Source organism: Pseudophryne corroboree, chromosome 3 (genome assembly GCF_028390025.1).
Source record: "Pseudophryne corroboree isolate aPseCor3 chromosome 3, aPseCor3.hap2, whole genome shotgun sequence".
NCBI classification, from domain to species: Eukaryota; Metazoa; Chordata; class Amphibia; order Anura; family Myobatrachidae; genus Pseudophryne; species Pseudophryne corroboree.
In genome coordinates this window covers 439,935,523-439,948,407 of record NC_086446.1, presented here as the reverse complement: position 1 = coordinate 439,948,407, position 12,885 = coordinate 439,935,523, and the positions used below count along the sequence as shown (strand labels likewise).

The 12,885-nt window shown below is 47.5% G+C and overlaps 24 non-coding genes across 24 annotated transcripts; 11 read left to right on the top strand and 13 right to left on the bottom strand.

The window, feature by feature from the left end:
• Nucleotides 1–297: 297 nt before the first annotated feature.
• On the bottom strand, nt 298–370 carry TRNAK-CUU (transfer RNA lysine (anticodon CUU)). Its single transcript has one exon. It is a non-coding gene; the product is annotated as a tRNA-Lys (tRNA).
• A 304-nt stretch (nt 371–674) lies between these two features.
• On the bottom strand, nt 675–747 carry TRNAK-CUU (transfer RNA lysine (anticodon CUU)). Its single transcript has one exon. It is a non-coding gene; the product is annotated as a tRNA-Lys (tRNA).
• A 122-nt stretch (nt 748–869) lies between these two features.
• On the top strand, nt 870–940 carry TRNAG-GCC (transfer RNA glycine (anticodon GCC)). The gene has a single exon. It is a non-coding gene; the product is annotated as a tRNA-Gly (tRNA).
• Nucleotides 941–1,802: 862 nt separating this feature from the next.
• TRNAK-CUU (transfer RNA lysine (anticodon CUU)) lies at nt 1,803–1,875 on the bottom strand. The gene has a single exon. It is a non-coding gene; the product is annotated as a tRNA-Lys (tRNA).
• Nucleotides 1,876–1,987: 112 nt separating this feature from the next.
• On the top strand, nt 1,988–2,058 carry TRNAG-GCC (transfer RNA glycine (anticodon GCC)). Its single transcript has one exon. It is a non-coding gene; the product is annotated as a tRNA-Gly (tRNA).
• A 972-nt stretch (nt 2,059–3,030) lies between these two features.
• Nucleotides 3,031–3,101, top strand: TRNAG-GCC (transfer RNA glycine (anticodon GCC)). Its single transcript has one exon. It is a non-coding gene; the product is annotated as a tRNA-Gly (tRNA).
• An 860-nt stretch (nt 3,102–3,961) lies between these two features.
• Nucleotides 3,962–4,034, bottom strand: TRNAK-CUU (transfer RNA lysine (anticodon CUU)). Its single transcript has one exon. It is a non-coding gene; the product is annotated as a tRNA-Lys (tRNA).
• Nucleotides 4,035–4,633: 599 nt separating this feature from the next.
• On the top strand, nt 4,634–4,704 carry TRNAG-GCC (transfer RNA glycine (anticodon GCC)). The gene has a single exon. It is a non-coding gene; the product is annotated as a tRNA-Gly (tRNA).
• Nucleotides 4,705–4,823: 119 nt separating this feature from the next.
• TRNAK-CUU (transfer RNA lysine (anticodon CUU)) lies at nt 4,824–4,896 on the bottom strand. Its single transcript has one exon. It is a non-coding gene; the product is annotated as a tRNA-Lys (tRNA).
• Nucleotides 4,897–5,003: 107 nt separating this feature from the next.
• On the top strand, nt 5,004–5,074 carry TRNAG-GCC (transfer RNA glycine (anticodon GCC)). Its single transcript has one exon. It is a non-coding gene; the product is annotated as a tRNA-Gly (tRNA).
• Nucleotides 5,075–5,935: 861 nt separating this feature from the next.
• TRNAK-UUU (transfer RNA lysine (anticodon UUU)) lies at nt 5,936–6,008 on the bottom strand. Its single transcript has one exon. It is a non-coding gene; the product is annotated as a tRNA-Lys (tRNA).
• Nucleotides 6,009–6,120: 112 nt separating this feature from the next.
• On the top strand, nt 6,121–6,191 carry TRNAG-GCC (transfer RNA glycine (anticodon GCC)). The gene has a single exon. It is a non-coding gene; the product is annotated as a tRNA-Gly (tRNA).
• Nucleotides 6,192–7,055: 864 nt separating this feature from the next.
• Nucleotides 7,056–7,128, bottom strand: TRNAK-CUU (transfer RNA lysine (anticodon CUU)). Its single transcript has one exon. It is a non-coding gene; the product is annotated as a tRNA-Lys (tRNA).
• A 107-nt stretch (nt 7,129–7,235) lies between these two features.
• Nucleotides 7,236–7,306, top strand: TRNAG-GCC (transfer RNA glycine (anticodon GCC)). The gene has a single exon. It is a non-coding gene; the product is annotated as a tRNA-Gly (tRNA).
• A 421-nt stretch (nt 7,307–7,727) lies between these two features.
• Nucleotides 7,728–7,798, top strand: TRNAG-GCC (transfer RNA glycine (anticodon GCC)). Its single transcript has one exon. It is a non-coding gene; the product is annotated as a tRNA-Gly (tRNA).
• Nucleotides 7,799–8,288: 490 nt separating this feature from the next.
• On the bottom strand, nt 8,289–8,361 carry TRNAK-CUU (transfer RNA lysine (anticodon CUU)). Its single transcript has one exon. It is a non-coding gene; the product is annotated as a tRNA-Lys (tRNA).
• A 1,040-nt stretch (nt 8,362–9,401) lies between these two features.
• Nucleotides 9,402–9,474, bottom strand: TRNAK-CUU (transfer RNA lysine (anticodon CUU)). The gene has a single exon. It is a non-coding gene; the product is annotated as a tRNA-Lys (tRNA).
• Nucleotides 9,475–9,581: 107 nt separating this feature from the next.
• Nucleotides 9,582–9,652, top strand: TRNAG-GCC (transfer RNA glycine (anticodon GCC)). The gene has a single exon. It is a non-coding gene; the product is annotated as a tRNA-Gly (tRNA).
• An 862-nt stretch (nt 9,653–10,514) lies between these two features.
• On the bottom strand, nt 10,515–10,587 carry TRNAT-CGU (transfer RNA threonine (anticodon CGU)). The gene has a single exon. It is a non-coding gene; the product is annotated as a tRNA-Thr (tRNA).
• A 299-nt stretch (nt 10,588–10,886) lies between these two features.
• On the bottom strand, nt 10,887–10,959 carry TRNAK-CUU (transfer RNA lysine (anticodon CUU)). Its single transcript has one exon. It is a non-coding gene; the product is annotated as a tRNA-Lys (tRNA).
• A 112-nt stretch (nt 10,960–11,071) lies between these two features.
• Nucleotides 11,072–11,142, top strand: TRNAG-GCC (transfer RNA glycine (anticodon GCC)). The gene has a single exon. It is a non-coding gene; the product is annotated as a tRNA-Gly (tRNA).
• Nucleotides 11,143–11,263: 121 nt separating this feature from the next.
• TRNAK-CUU (transfer RNA lysine (anticodon CUU)) lies at nt 11,264–11,336 on the bottom strand. The gene has a single exon. It is a non-coding gene; the product is annotated as a tRNA-Lys (tRNA).
• A 1,044-nt stretch (nt 11,337–12,380) lies between these two features.
• Nucleotides 12,381–12,453, bottom strand: TRNAK-CUU (transfer RNA lysine (anticodon CUU)). Its single transcript has one exon. It is a non-coding gene; the product is annotated as a tRNA-Lys (tRNA).
• Nucleotides 12,454–12,565: 112 nt separating this feature from the next.
• On the top strand, nt 12,566–12,636 carry TRNAG-GCC (transfer RNA glycine (anticodon GCC)). Its single transcript has one exon. It is a non-coding gene; the product is annotated as a tRNA-Gly (tRNA).
• The last annotated feature ends 249 nt before the right edge of the window (nt 12,637–12,885 follow it).

The window sequence follows — 12,885 nt, the reverse complement described above, 5'->3', positions numbered from 1 at the left end:
GGTTGAGAATGTATGGAGGTGATGGCAAGGCAAGGCATCCTGACACTCCTGCTTTATTTCATACACTAAAGTACACGAGTAAGTATAAAGTTAAGTATCTGTGGAGCATTGGTGGTTTAGTGGAAGAATTCACGCCTGCCACGCGGAAGGCCTGGGTTCGATTCCCGGCCAATGCAGTCATGAGTTTTTGCTGATATGGCAGTGCATTTTGTGAAAGTGAGGACAGCCATTTGCGCTGTGGTGGTGCAAGTTGACAGTGTTCCACATACAATGGTACAGGAAAAGAAAAAAAACATCCACCCAATGTGGGGCTCGAACCCACGACCCTGAGATTAAGAGTCTCATGCTTTACCGACTGAGCTAGCCAGGTTTGGTTGTGAATGTATGGAGGTGATGGCAAGGCAAGGCAAGGCATCCTGACACTCCTGCTTTGTTTCATACACTAAAGTACACGAGTAAGTGTAAAATTAAGTACCTGTGGAGCATTGGTGGTTCAGTGGTAGAATTCTCGCCTGCCACACGTGAGGCACGGGTTCGATTCCCAGCCAATGCAGTCCTGAGTTTTTGCTGATATGGCAGTGCATTTTGTGAAAGTGAGGACAGCCATTTGCGCTGTGGTGGTGCAAGTTGACAGTGTTCCACATACAATGGTACAGGAAAAGAAAAAAAACATCCGCCCAACGTTGGGGTCGAACCCACGACCCTGAGATTAAGAGTCTCATGCTCTACCGACTGAGCTAGCCAGGCTTGGTTGTGAATGTATGGAGGTGATGGCAAGGCATGGCAAGGCAAGGCAAGGCATCCTGACACTCCTGCTTTGTTTCATACACTAAAGTACACGAGTAAGTGTAAAATTAAGTACCTGTGGAGCATTGGTGGTTCAGTGGTAGAATTCTCGCCTGCCACGCGGGAGGCACGGGTTCGATTCCCGGCCAATGCAGTCCTGAGTTTTTGCTGATATGGCAGTGCATTTTGTGAAAGTGAGGACAGCCATTTGCGCTGTGGTGGTGCAAGTTGACAGTGTTCCACATACAATGGTACAGGAAAAGAAAAAAAAACATCCGCCCAATGTGGGGCTCGAACCCACGACCCTGAGATTAAGAGTCTCATGCTTTACCGACTGAGTTAGCAATGCTTGGTAACCGAGGAGTTGTGGTGATGGCAAGGCAAGGCATCCTGACTCTCCTGCTTTGTTTTGTACACTAAAGTACATGAGTAAGTCTAAAATTAAGCATCTGTGGATCATTGGTGGTTCAGTGGTAGAAATCTAGCCGGCCACGTGGGAGGCCGGGTTCAATTCCCGGTCAATACATTCCTGAGTTTTTGCTGATAGGGCAGTGCATTTTGTGAAAGTGAGGACAGCCTTTTGCGCTGTGGTGATGCAAGTATACACTGTTCCACATACAATGGTAAAGGAAGAGAAAAAAACAACTGCCCAACATGGAGCTCAAATACATGACCCTAAGATTAATAGTCTTATGCTCTAGCGACTGTGCTAGTCGGGCTTGGTTACGTAGGCTTGGAGGTGATGGCAAGGCAAGGCATCCTGACACTCCTGCTTTGTTTTATACACTAAAGTACATGAGTAAGTGTAAAATTAGGCCTCTGTGGAGCATTGGTGGTTCAGTGGTAGAATTCTCGCCTGCCACGCGTGAGGCCCGGAACCGATTCCCGGCCAATGCAGTCCTGAGTTTTTGCTGATATGGCAGTGTATTTTGTGAAAGTGAGGACAGCCATTTGCGCTGTGGTGGTGCAAGGATACAGTGTTCCACATACAATGGTACAGGAAAAGAAAAAACATCCGCCCAACGTGGGGCTCGAACCCACGACCCTGTGATTAAGAGTCTCATGCTCTACCGACTGAGCTAGCCAGGCTTGGTTGTGAATGTATGGAGGTGATGGCAAGGCAAGGCAAGGCATCCTGACACTCCTGCTTTGTTTCATACACTAAAGTACACGAGTAAGTGTAAAATTAAGTACCTGTGGAGCATTGGTGGTTCAGTGGTAGAATTCTCGCCTGCCACGTGGGAGGCCCGGGTTCGATTTCCGGCCAATGCAGTCCTGACTTTTTGCTGATATGGCAGTGGTACAGGAAAAGAAAAAAACCATCCGACCAATGTGGGGCTCGAACCCACGACCCTGAGATTAAGAGTCTCATGCTTTACCGACTGAGTTAGCAATGCTTGGTAACCGAGGAGTTGTGGTGATGGCAAGGCAAGGCATCCTGACTCTCCTGCTTTGTTTTGTACACTAAAGTACATGAGTAAGTCTAAAATTAAGCATCTGTGGATCATTGGTGGTTCAGTGGTAGAAATCTAGCCGGCCACGTGGGAGGCCGGGTTCAATTCCCGGTCAATACATTCCTGAGTTTTTGCTGATAGGGCAGTGCATTTTGTGAAAGTGAGGACAGCCATTTGCGCTGTGGTGATGCAAGTATACACTGTTCCACATACAATGGTACAGGAAGAGAAAAAAACAACTGCCCAACATGGAGCTCAAATACATGACCCTAAGATTAATAGTCTTATGCTCTAGCGACTGTGCTAGTCGGGCTTGGTTACGTAGGCTTGGAGGTGATGGCAAGGCAAGGCATCCTGACACTCCTGCTTTGTTTTATACACTAAAGTACATGAGTAAGTGTAAAATTAGGCATCTGTGGAGCATTGGTGGTTCAGTGGTAGAATTCTCGCCTGCCACGCGTGAGGCCCGGAATCGATTCCCGGCCAATGCAGTCCTGAGTTTTTGCTGATATGGCAGTGTATTTTGTGAAAGTGAGGACAGCCATTTGCGCTGTGGTGGTGCAAGTATACAGTGTTCCACATACAATGGTACAGGAAAAGAAAAAACATCCGCCCAATGTTGGGGTCGAACCCACGACCCTGAGATTAAGAGTCTCATGCTCTACCGACTGAGCTAGCCAGGCTTGGTTGCGAATGTATGGAGGTGATGGCAAGGCAAGGCATCCTGACACTCCTGCTTTGTTTCATACACTAAAGTACACGAGTAAGTGTAATATTAAGTATCTGTGGAGCATTGGTGGTTCAGTGGTAGAATTCTCGCCTGCCACGCGGGAGGCCCGGGTTCGATTCCCGGCCAATGCAGTCCTGAGTTTTTGCTGATATGGCAGTGCATTTTGTGAAAGTGAGGACAGCCATTTGCGCTGTGGTGGTGCAAGTTGACAGTGTTCCACATACAATGGTACAGGAAAAGAAAAAAAACATCCGCCCAATGTGGGGCTCGAACCCACGACCCTGAGATTAAGAGTCTCATGCTTTACCGACTGAGTTAGCAATGCTTGGTAACCGAGGAGTTGTGGTGATGGCAAGGCAAGGCATCCTGACTCTCCTGCTTTGTTTTGTACACTAAAGTACATGAGTAAGTCTAAAATTAAACATCTGTGGATCATTGGTGGTTCAGTGGTAGAAATCTAGCCGGCCACGTGGGAGGCCGGGTTCAATTCCCGGTCAATACATTCCTGAGTTTTTGCTGATAGGGCAGTGCATTTTGTGAAAGTGAGGACAGCCATTTGCGCTGTGGTGATGCAAGTATACACTGTTCCACATACAATGGTAAAGGAAGAGAAAAAAACAACTGCCCGACATGGAGCTCAAATACATGACCCTAAGATTAATAGTCTTATGCTCTAGCGACTGTGCTAGTCGGGCTTGGTTACGTAGGCTTGGAGGTGATGGCAAGGCAAGGCATCCTGACACTCCTGCTTTGTTTTATACACTAAAGTACATGAGTAAGTGTAAAATTAGGCATCTGTGGAGCATTGGTGGTTCAGTGGTAGAATTCTCGCCTGCCACTCATGAGGCCCGGAATCGATTCCCGGCAATGCAGTCCTGAGTTTTTGCTGATATGGCAGTGTATTTTGTGAAAGTGAGGACAGCCATTTGCGCTGTGGTGGTGCAAGTTGACAGTGTTCCACATACAATGGTACAGGAAAAGAAAAAACATCCGCCCAACGTGGGGCTCGAACCCACGACGCTGAGATTAAGAGTCTCATGCTCTACCGACTGAGCTAGCCAGGCTTGGTTGAGAATGTATGGAGGTGATGGCAAGGCAAGGCATCCTGACACTCCTGCTTTATTTCATACACTAAAGTACACGAGTAAGTGTAAAGTTAAGTATCTGTGGAGCATTGGTGGTTCAGTGGTAGAATTCTCGCCTGCCACGCAGGAGGCCCGGGTTCGATTTCCGGCCGATGCAGTCCTGAATTTTTGCTGATATGGCAGTGCATTTTGTGAAAGTGAGGACAGCCATTTGCGCTGTGGTGGTGCAAGTTGACAGTGTTCCACATACAATGGTACAGGAAAAGAAAAAAAACATCTGCCCAATGTGGGGCTCGAACCCATGACCCTGAGATTAAGAGTCTCATGCTTTACCGACTGAGTTAGCAATGCTTGGTAACCGAGGAGTTGTGGTGATGGCAAGGCAAGGCATCCTGACTCTCCTGCTTTGTTTTGTACACTAAAGTACATGAGTAAGTCTAAAATTAAGCATCTGTGGATCATTGGTGGTTCAGTGGTAGAAATCTAGCCGGCCACGTGGGAGGCAAGGCATCCTGACACTCCTGCTTTATTTCATACACTAAAGTACACGAGTAAGTGTAAAGTTAAGTATCTGTGGAGCATTGGTGGTTCAGTGGTAGAATTCTCGCCTGCCACGCGGGAGGCCCGGGTTCGATTTCCGGCCAATGCAGTCCTGAATTTTTGCTGATATGGCAGTGCATTTTGTGAAAGTGAGGACAGCCATTTGCGCTGTGGTGGTGCAAGTATACAGTGTTCCACATACAATGGTACAGGAAAAGAAAAAACATCCGCCCAACGTGGGGCTTGAACCCACGACCCTGAGATTAAGAGTCTCATGCTCTACCGACTGAGCTAGCCAGGCTTGGTTGAGAATGTATGGAGGTGATGGCAAGGCAAGGCATCCTGACACTCCTGCTTTATTTCATACACTAAAGTACACGAGTAAGTGTACAATTAAGTATCTGTGGAGCATTGGTGGTTCAGTGGTAGAATTCTCGCCTGCCACGCGGGAGGCCTGGGTTCGATTCCCGGCCATTGCAGTCCTGAGCTTTTGCTGATATGGCAGTGCATTTTGTGAAAGTGAGGACAGCCATTTGCGCTGTGGTGGGGCAAGTTGACAGTGTTCCACATACAATGGTACAGGAAAAGAAAAAAAACATCCACCCAATGTGGAGCTCGAACCCACGACCCTGAGATTAAGAGTCTCATGCTTTACCGACTGAGTTAGCAATGCTTGGTAACCGAGGAGTTGTGGTGATGGCAAGGCAAGGCATCCTGACTCTCCTGCTTTGTTTTGTACACTAAAGTACATGAGTAAGTCTAAAATTAAGCATCTGTGGATCATTGGTGGTTCAGTGGTAGAAATCTAGCCGGCCACGTGGGAGGCCGGGTTCAATTCCCGGTCAATACATTCCTGAGTTTTTGCTGATAGGGCAGTGCATTTTGTGAAAGTGAGGACAGCCATTTGCGCTGTGGTGATGCAAGTATACACTGTTCCACATACAATGGTACAGGAAGAGAAAAAAACAACTGCCCAACATGGAGCTCAAATACATGACCCTAAGTTAAATAGTCTTATGCTCTAGCGACTGTGCTAGTCGGGCTTGGTTACGTAGGCTTGGAGGTGATGGCAAGGCAAGGCATCCTGACACTCCTGCTTTGTTTTATACACTAAAGTACATGAGTAAGTGTAAAATTAGGCATCTGTGGAGCATTGGTGGTTCAGTGGTAGAATTCTCGCCTGCCACGCGTGAGGCCCGGAATCGATTCCCGGCCAATGCAGTCCTGAGTTTTTGCTGATATGGCAGTGTATTTTGTGAAAGTGAGGACAGCCATTTGCGCTGTGGTGGTGCAAGTATGCAGTGTTCCACATACAATGGTACAAGAAAAGAAAAAACATCCGCCCAACGTGGGGGTCGAACCCACGACCCTGAGATTAAAAGTCTCATGCTCTACCGACTGAGCTAGCCAGGCTTGGTTGCGAATGTATGGAGGTGATGGCAAGGCAAGGCAAGGCATCCTGACACTCCTGCTTTGTTTCATACACTAAAGTACACGAGTAAGTGTAAAATTAAGTAACTGTGGAGCATTAGTGGTTCAGTGGTAGAATTCTCGCCTGCCACGCGGGAGGCCCGGGTTCGATACCCGGCCAATGCAGTCCTGAGTTTTTGCTGATATGGCAGTGTATTTTGTGAAAGTGAGGACAGCCATTTGCGCTGTGGTGGGGCAAATTGACAGTGTTCCACATACAATGGTACAGGAAATGAAAAAAAAACATCCACCCAATGTGGGGCTCGTACCCACGACCCTGAGATTAAGAGTCTCATGCTTTACCGACTGAGTTAGCAATGCTTGGTAACCGAGGAGTTGTGGTGATGGCAAGGCAAGGCATCCTGACTCTCCTGCTTTGTTTTGTACACTAAAGTACATGAGTAAGTCTAAAATTAAGCATCTGTGGATCATTGGTGGTTCAGTGGTAGAAATCTAGCCGGCCACGTGGGAGGCCGGGTTCAATTCCCGGTCAATACATTCCTGAGTTTTTGCTGATAGGGCAGTGCATTTTGTGAAAGTGAGGACAGCCATTTGCGCTGTGGTGATGCAAGTATACACTGTTCCACATACAATGGTACAGGAAGAGAAAAAAACAACTGCCCAACATGGAGCTCAAATACATGACCCTAAGATTAATAGTCTTATGCTCTAGCGACTGTGCTAGTCGGGCTTGGTTACGTAGGCTTGGAGGTGATGGCAAGGCAAGGCATCCTGACACTCCTGCTTTGTTTTATACACTAAAGTACATGAGTAAGTGTAAAATTAGGCATCTGTGGAGCATTGGTGGTACAGTGGTAGAATTCTCGCCTGCCACGCGTGAGGCCCGGAATCGATTCCCGGCCAATGCAGTCCTGAGTTTTTGCTGATATGGCAGTGTATTTTGTGAAAGTGAGGACAGCCATTTGCGCTGTGGTGGTGCAAGTTGACAGTGTTCCACATACAATGGTACAGGAAAAGAAAAAAAACATCCGCCCAACGTTGGGGTCGAACCCACGACCCTGAGATTAAGAGTCTCATGCTCTACCGACTGAGCTAGCCAGGCTTGGTTGTGAATGTATGGAGGTGATGGCAAGGCAAGGCATCCTAACACTCCTGCTTTATTTCATACACTAAAGTACACGAGTAAGTGTAAAGTTAAGTATCTGTGGAGCATTGGTGGTTCAGTGGTAGAATTCTCGCCTGCCACGCAGGAGGCCCGGGTTCGATTTCCGGCCAATGCAGTCATGAATTTTTGCTGATATGGCAGTGCATTTTGTGAAAGTGAGGACAGCCATTTGCGCTGTGGTGGTGAAAGTTGACAGTGTTCCACATACAATGGTACAGGAAAAGAAAAAAAACATCTGCCCAATGTGGGGCTCGAACCCACGACCCTGAGATTAAGAGTTTCATGCTTTACCGACAGAGTTAGCAATGCTTGGTAACCGAGGAGTTGTGGTGATGGCAAGGCAAGGCATCCTGACTCTCCTGCTTTGTTTTGTACACTAAAGTACATGAGTAAGTCTAAAATTAAGCATCTGTGGATCATTGGTGGTTCAGTGGTAGAAATCTAGCCGGCCACGTGGGAGGCAAGGCATCCTGACACTCCTGCTTTATTTCATACACTAAAGTACATGAGTAAGTGTAAAGTTAAGTATCTGTGGAGCATTGGTGGTTCAGTGGTAGAATTCTCGCCTGCCACGCGGGAGGCCCGGGTTCGATTTCCGGCCAATGCAGTCCTGAATTTTTGCTGATATGGCAGTGCATTTTGTGAAAGTGAGGACAGCCATTTGCGCTGTGGTGGTGCAAGTATACACTGTTCCACATACAATGGTACAGGAAGAGAAAAAAACAACTGCCCAACATGGATCTCAAATACATGACCCTAAGATTAGTAGTCTTATGCTCTAGCGACTGTGCTAGTCGGGCTTGGTTACGTAGGCTTGGAGGTGATGGCAAGGCAAGGCATCCTGACACTCCTGCTTTGTTTTATACACTAAAGTACATGAGTAAGTGTAAAATTAGGCATCTGTGGAGCATTGGTGGTTCAGTGGTAGAATTCTCGCCTGCCACGCGTGAGGCCCGGAATCGATTCCCGGCCAATGCAGTCCTGAGTTTTTGCTGATATGGCAGTGTATTTTGTGAAAGTGAGGACAGCCATTTGCGCTGTGGTGGTGCAAGTATACAGTGTTCGACATACAATGGTACAGGAAAAGAAAAAACATCCACCCAACGTGGGGGTCGAACCCACGACCCTGAGATTAAGAGTCTCATACTCTACCGACTGAGCTAGCCAGGCTTGGTTGCGAATGTATGGAGGTGATGGCAAGGCAAGGCATCCTGACACTCCTGCTTTGTTTCATACACTAAAGTACACGAGTAAGTGTAAAATTAAGTACCTGTGGAGCATTGGTGGTTCAGTGGTAGAATTGTCGCCTGCCACGCGGGAGGCACGGGTTCGATTCCCGGCCAATGCAGTCCTGAGTTTTTGCTGATATGGCAGTGCATTTTGTGAAAGTGAGGACAGCCATTTGCGCTGTGGTGGTGCAAGTTGACAGTGTTCCACATACAATGGTACAGGAAAAGAAAAAAAACATCCGCCCAATGTGGGGCTCGGACCCACGACCCTGAGATTAAGAGTCTCATGCTTTACCGACTGAGTTAGCAATGCTTGGTAACCGAGGAGTTGTGGTGATGGCAAGGAAAGGCATCCTGACTCTCCTGCTTTGTTTTGTACACTAAAGTACATGAGTAAGTCTAAAATTAAGCATCTGTGAATCATTCGTGGTTCAGTGGTAGAAATCTAGCCGGCCACGTGGGAGGCCGGGTTCAATTCCCGGTCAATACATTCCTGAGTTTTTGCTGATAGGGCAGTGCATTTTGTGAAAGTGAGGACAGCCATTTGCGCTGTGGTGATGCAAGTATACACTGTTCCACATACAATGGTAAAGGAAGAGAAAAAAAACAACTGCCCAACATGGAGCTCAAATACATGACCCTAAGATTAATAGCCTTATGCTCTAGCGACTGTGCTAGTCGGGCTTGGTTACGTAGGCTTGGAGGTGATGGCAAGGCAAGGCATCCTGACACTCCTGCTTTGTTTTATACACTAAAGTACATGAGTAAGTGTAAAATTAGGCATCTGTGGAGCATTGGTGGTTCAGTGGTAGAATTCTCGCCTGCCACTCATGAGGCCCGGAATCGATTCCCGGCCAATGCAGTCCTGAGTTTTTGCTGATATGGCAGTGTATTTTGTGAAAGTGAGGACAGCCATTTGCGCTGTGGTGGTGCAAGTTGACAGTGTTCCACATACAATGGTACAGGAAAAGAAAAAACATCCGCCCAACGTGGGGCTCGAACCCACGACCCTGAGATTAAGAGTCTCATGCTCTACCGACTGAGCTAGCCAGGCTTGGTTGAGAATGTATGGAGGTGATGGCAAGGCAAGGCATCCTGACACTCCTGCTTTATTTCATACACTAAAGTACACGAGTAAGTATAAAGTTAAGTATCTGTGGAGCATTGGTGGTTCAGTGGAAGAATTCACGCCTGCCACGCGGGAGGCCTGGGTTCGATTCCCGGCCAATGCAGTCCTGAGTTTTTGCTGATATGGCAGTGCATTTTGTGAAAGTGAGGACAGCCATTTGCGCTGTGGTGGTGCAAGTTGACAGTGTTCCACATACAATGGTACAGGAAAAGAAAAAAAAACATCTGCCCAATGTGGGGCTCGAACCCACGACCCTGAGATTAAGAGTCTCATGCTTTACCGACTGAGTTAGCAATGCTTGGTAACCGAGGAGTTGTGGTGATGGCAAGGCAAGGCATCCTGACTCTCCTGCTTTGTTTTGTACACTAAAGTACATGAGTAAGTCTAAAATTAAGCATCTGTGGATCATTGGTGGTTCAGTGGTAGAAATCTAGCCGGCCACGTGGGAGGCCGGGTTCAATTCCCGGTCAATACATTCCTGAGTTTTTGCTGATAGGGCAGTGCATTTTGTGAAAGTGAGGACAGCCATTTGCGCTGTGGTGATGCAAGTATACACTCTTCCACATACAATGGTAAAGGAAGAGAAAAAAACAACTGCCCAACATGGAGCTCAAATACATGACCCTAAGATTAATAGCCTTATGCTCTAGCGACTGTGCTAGTCGGGCTTGGTTACGTAGGCTTGGAGGTGATGGTAAGGCAAGGCATCCTGACACTCCTGCTTTGTTTTATACACTAAAGTACATGAGTAAGTGTAAAATTAGGCATCTGTGGAGCATTGGTGGTTCAGTGGTAGAATTCTCGCCTGCCACTCATGACGCCCGGAATCGATTCCCGGCCAATGCAGTCCTGAGTTTTTGCTGATATGGCAGTGTATTTTGTGAAAGTGAGGACAGCCATTTGCGCTGTGGTGGTGCAAGTTGACAGTGTTCCACATACAATGGTACAGGAAAAGAAAAAACATCCGCCCAACGTGGGGCTCGAACCCACGACCCTGAGATTACGAGTCTCATGCTCTACCGACTGAGCTAGCCAGGCTTGGTTGAGAATGTATGGAGGTGATGGCAAGGCAAGGCATCCTGACACTCCTGCTTTATTTCATACACTAAAGTACACGAGTAAGTATAAAGTTAAGTATCTGTGGAGCATTGGTGGTTCAGTGGAAGAATTCACGCCTGCCACGCGGAAGGCCTGTGTTCGATTCCCGGCCAATGCAGTCATGAGTTTTTGCTGATATGGCAGTGCATTTTGTGAAAGTGAGGACAGCCATTTGCGCTGTGGTGGTGCAAGTTGACAGTGTTCCACATACAATGGTACAGGAAAAGAAAAAAAACATCCGCCCAATGTGGGGCTCGAACCCACGACCCTGAGATTAAGAGTCTCATGCTTTACCGACTGAGCTAGCCAGGCTTAGTTGTGAATGTATGGAGGTGATGGCAAGGCAAGGCAAGGCATCCTGACACTCCTGCTTTGTTTCATACACTAAAGTACACGAGTAAGTGTAAAATTAAGTACCTGTGGAGCATTGGTGGTTCAGTGGTAGAATTCTCGCCTGCCACACGGGAGGCATGGGTTCGATTCCCAGCCAATGCAGTCCTGAGTTTTTGCTGATATGGCAGTGCATTTTGTGAAAGTGAGGACAGCCATTTGCGCTGTGGTGGTGCAAGTTGACAGTGTTCCACATACAATGGTACAGGAAAAGAAAAAAAACATCCGCCCAACGTTGGGGTCGAACCCACGACCCTGAGATTAAGAGTCTCATGCTCTACCGACTGAGCTAGCCAGGCTTGGTTGTGAATGTATGGAGGTGATGGCAAGGCAAGGCAAGGCATCCTGACACTCCTGCTTTGTTTCATACACTAAAGTACACGAGTAAGTGTAAAATTAAGTACCTGTGGAGCATTGGTGGTTCAGTGGTAGAATTCTCGCCTGCCACACGGGAGGCACGGGTTCGATTCCCAGCCAATGCAGTCCTTAGTTTTTGCTGATATGGCAGTGCATTTTGTGAAAGTGAGGACAGCCATTTGCGCTGTGGTGGTGCAAGTTGACAGTGTTCCACATACAATGGTACAGGAAAAGAAAAAAAACATCCGCCCAATGTGGGGCTCGAACCCACGACCCTGAGATTAAGAGTCTCATGCTTTACCGACTGAGTTAGCAATGCTTGGTAACCGAGGAGTTGTGGTGATGGCAAGGCAAGGCATCCTGACTCTCCTGCTTTGTTTTGTACACTAAAGTACATGAGTAAGTCTAAAATTAAGCATCTGTGGATCATTGGTGGTTCAGTGGTAGAAATCTAGCCGGCCACGTGGGAGGCCGGGTTCAATTCCCGGTCAATACATTCCTGAGTTTTTGCTGATAGGGCAGTGCATTTTGTGAAAGTGAGGAAAGCCATTTGCGCTGTGGTGATGGAAGTATACACTGTTCCACATACAATGGTAAAGGAAGAGAAAAAAACAACTGCCCAACATGGAGCTCAAATACATGACCCTAAGATTAATAGTCTTATGCTCTAGCGACTGTGCTAGTCGGGCTTGGTTACGTAGGCTTGGAGGTGATGGCAAGGCAAGGCATCCTGACACTCCTGCTTTGTTTTATACACTAAAGTACATGAGTAAGTGTAAAATTAGGCCTCTGTGGAGCATTGGTGGTTCAGTGGTAGAATTCTCGCCTGCCACGCGTGAGGCCCGGAACCGATTCCCGGCCAATGCAGTCCTGAGTTTTTGCTGATATGGCAGTGTATTTTGTGAAAGTGAGGACAGCCATTTGCGCTGTGGTGGTGCAAGGATACAGTGTTCCACATACAATGGTACAGGAAAAGAAAAAACATCCGCCCAACGTGGGGCTCGAACCCACGACCCTGTGATTAAGAGTCTCATGCTCTACCGACTGAGCTAGCCAGGCTTGGTTGTGAATGTATGGAGGTGATGGCAAGGCAAGGCAAGGCATCCTGACACTCCTGCTTTGTTTCATACACTAAAGTACAAGAGTAAGTGTAAAGTTAAGTATCTGTGGAGCATTGGTGGTTCAGTGGTAGAATTCTCGCCTGCCACGCAGGAGGCCCGGGTTCGATTTCCGGCCAATGCAGTCCTGAATTTTTGCTGATATGGCAGTGCATTTTGTGAAAGTGAGGACAGCCATTTGCGCTGTGGTGGTGAAAGTTGACAGTGTTCCACATACAATGGTACAGGAAAAGAAAAAAAACATCTGCCCAATGTGGGGCTCGAACCAACGACCCTGAGATTAAGAGTTTCATGCTTTACCGACAGAGTTAGCAATGCTTGGTAACCGAGGAGTTGTGGTGATGGCAAGGCAAGGCATCCTGACTCTCCTGCT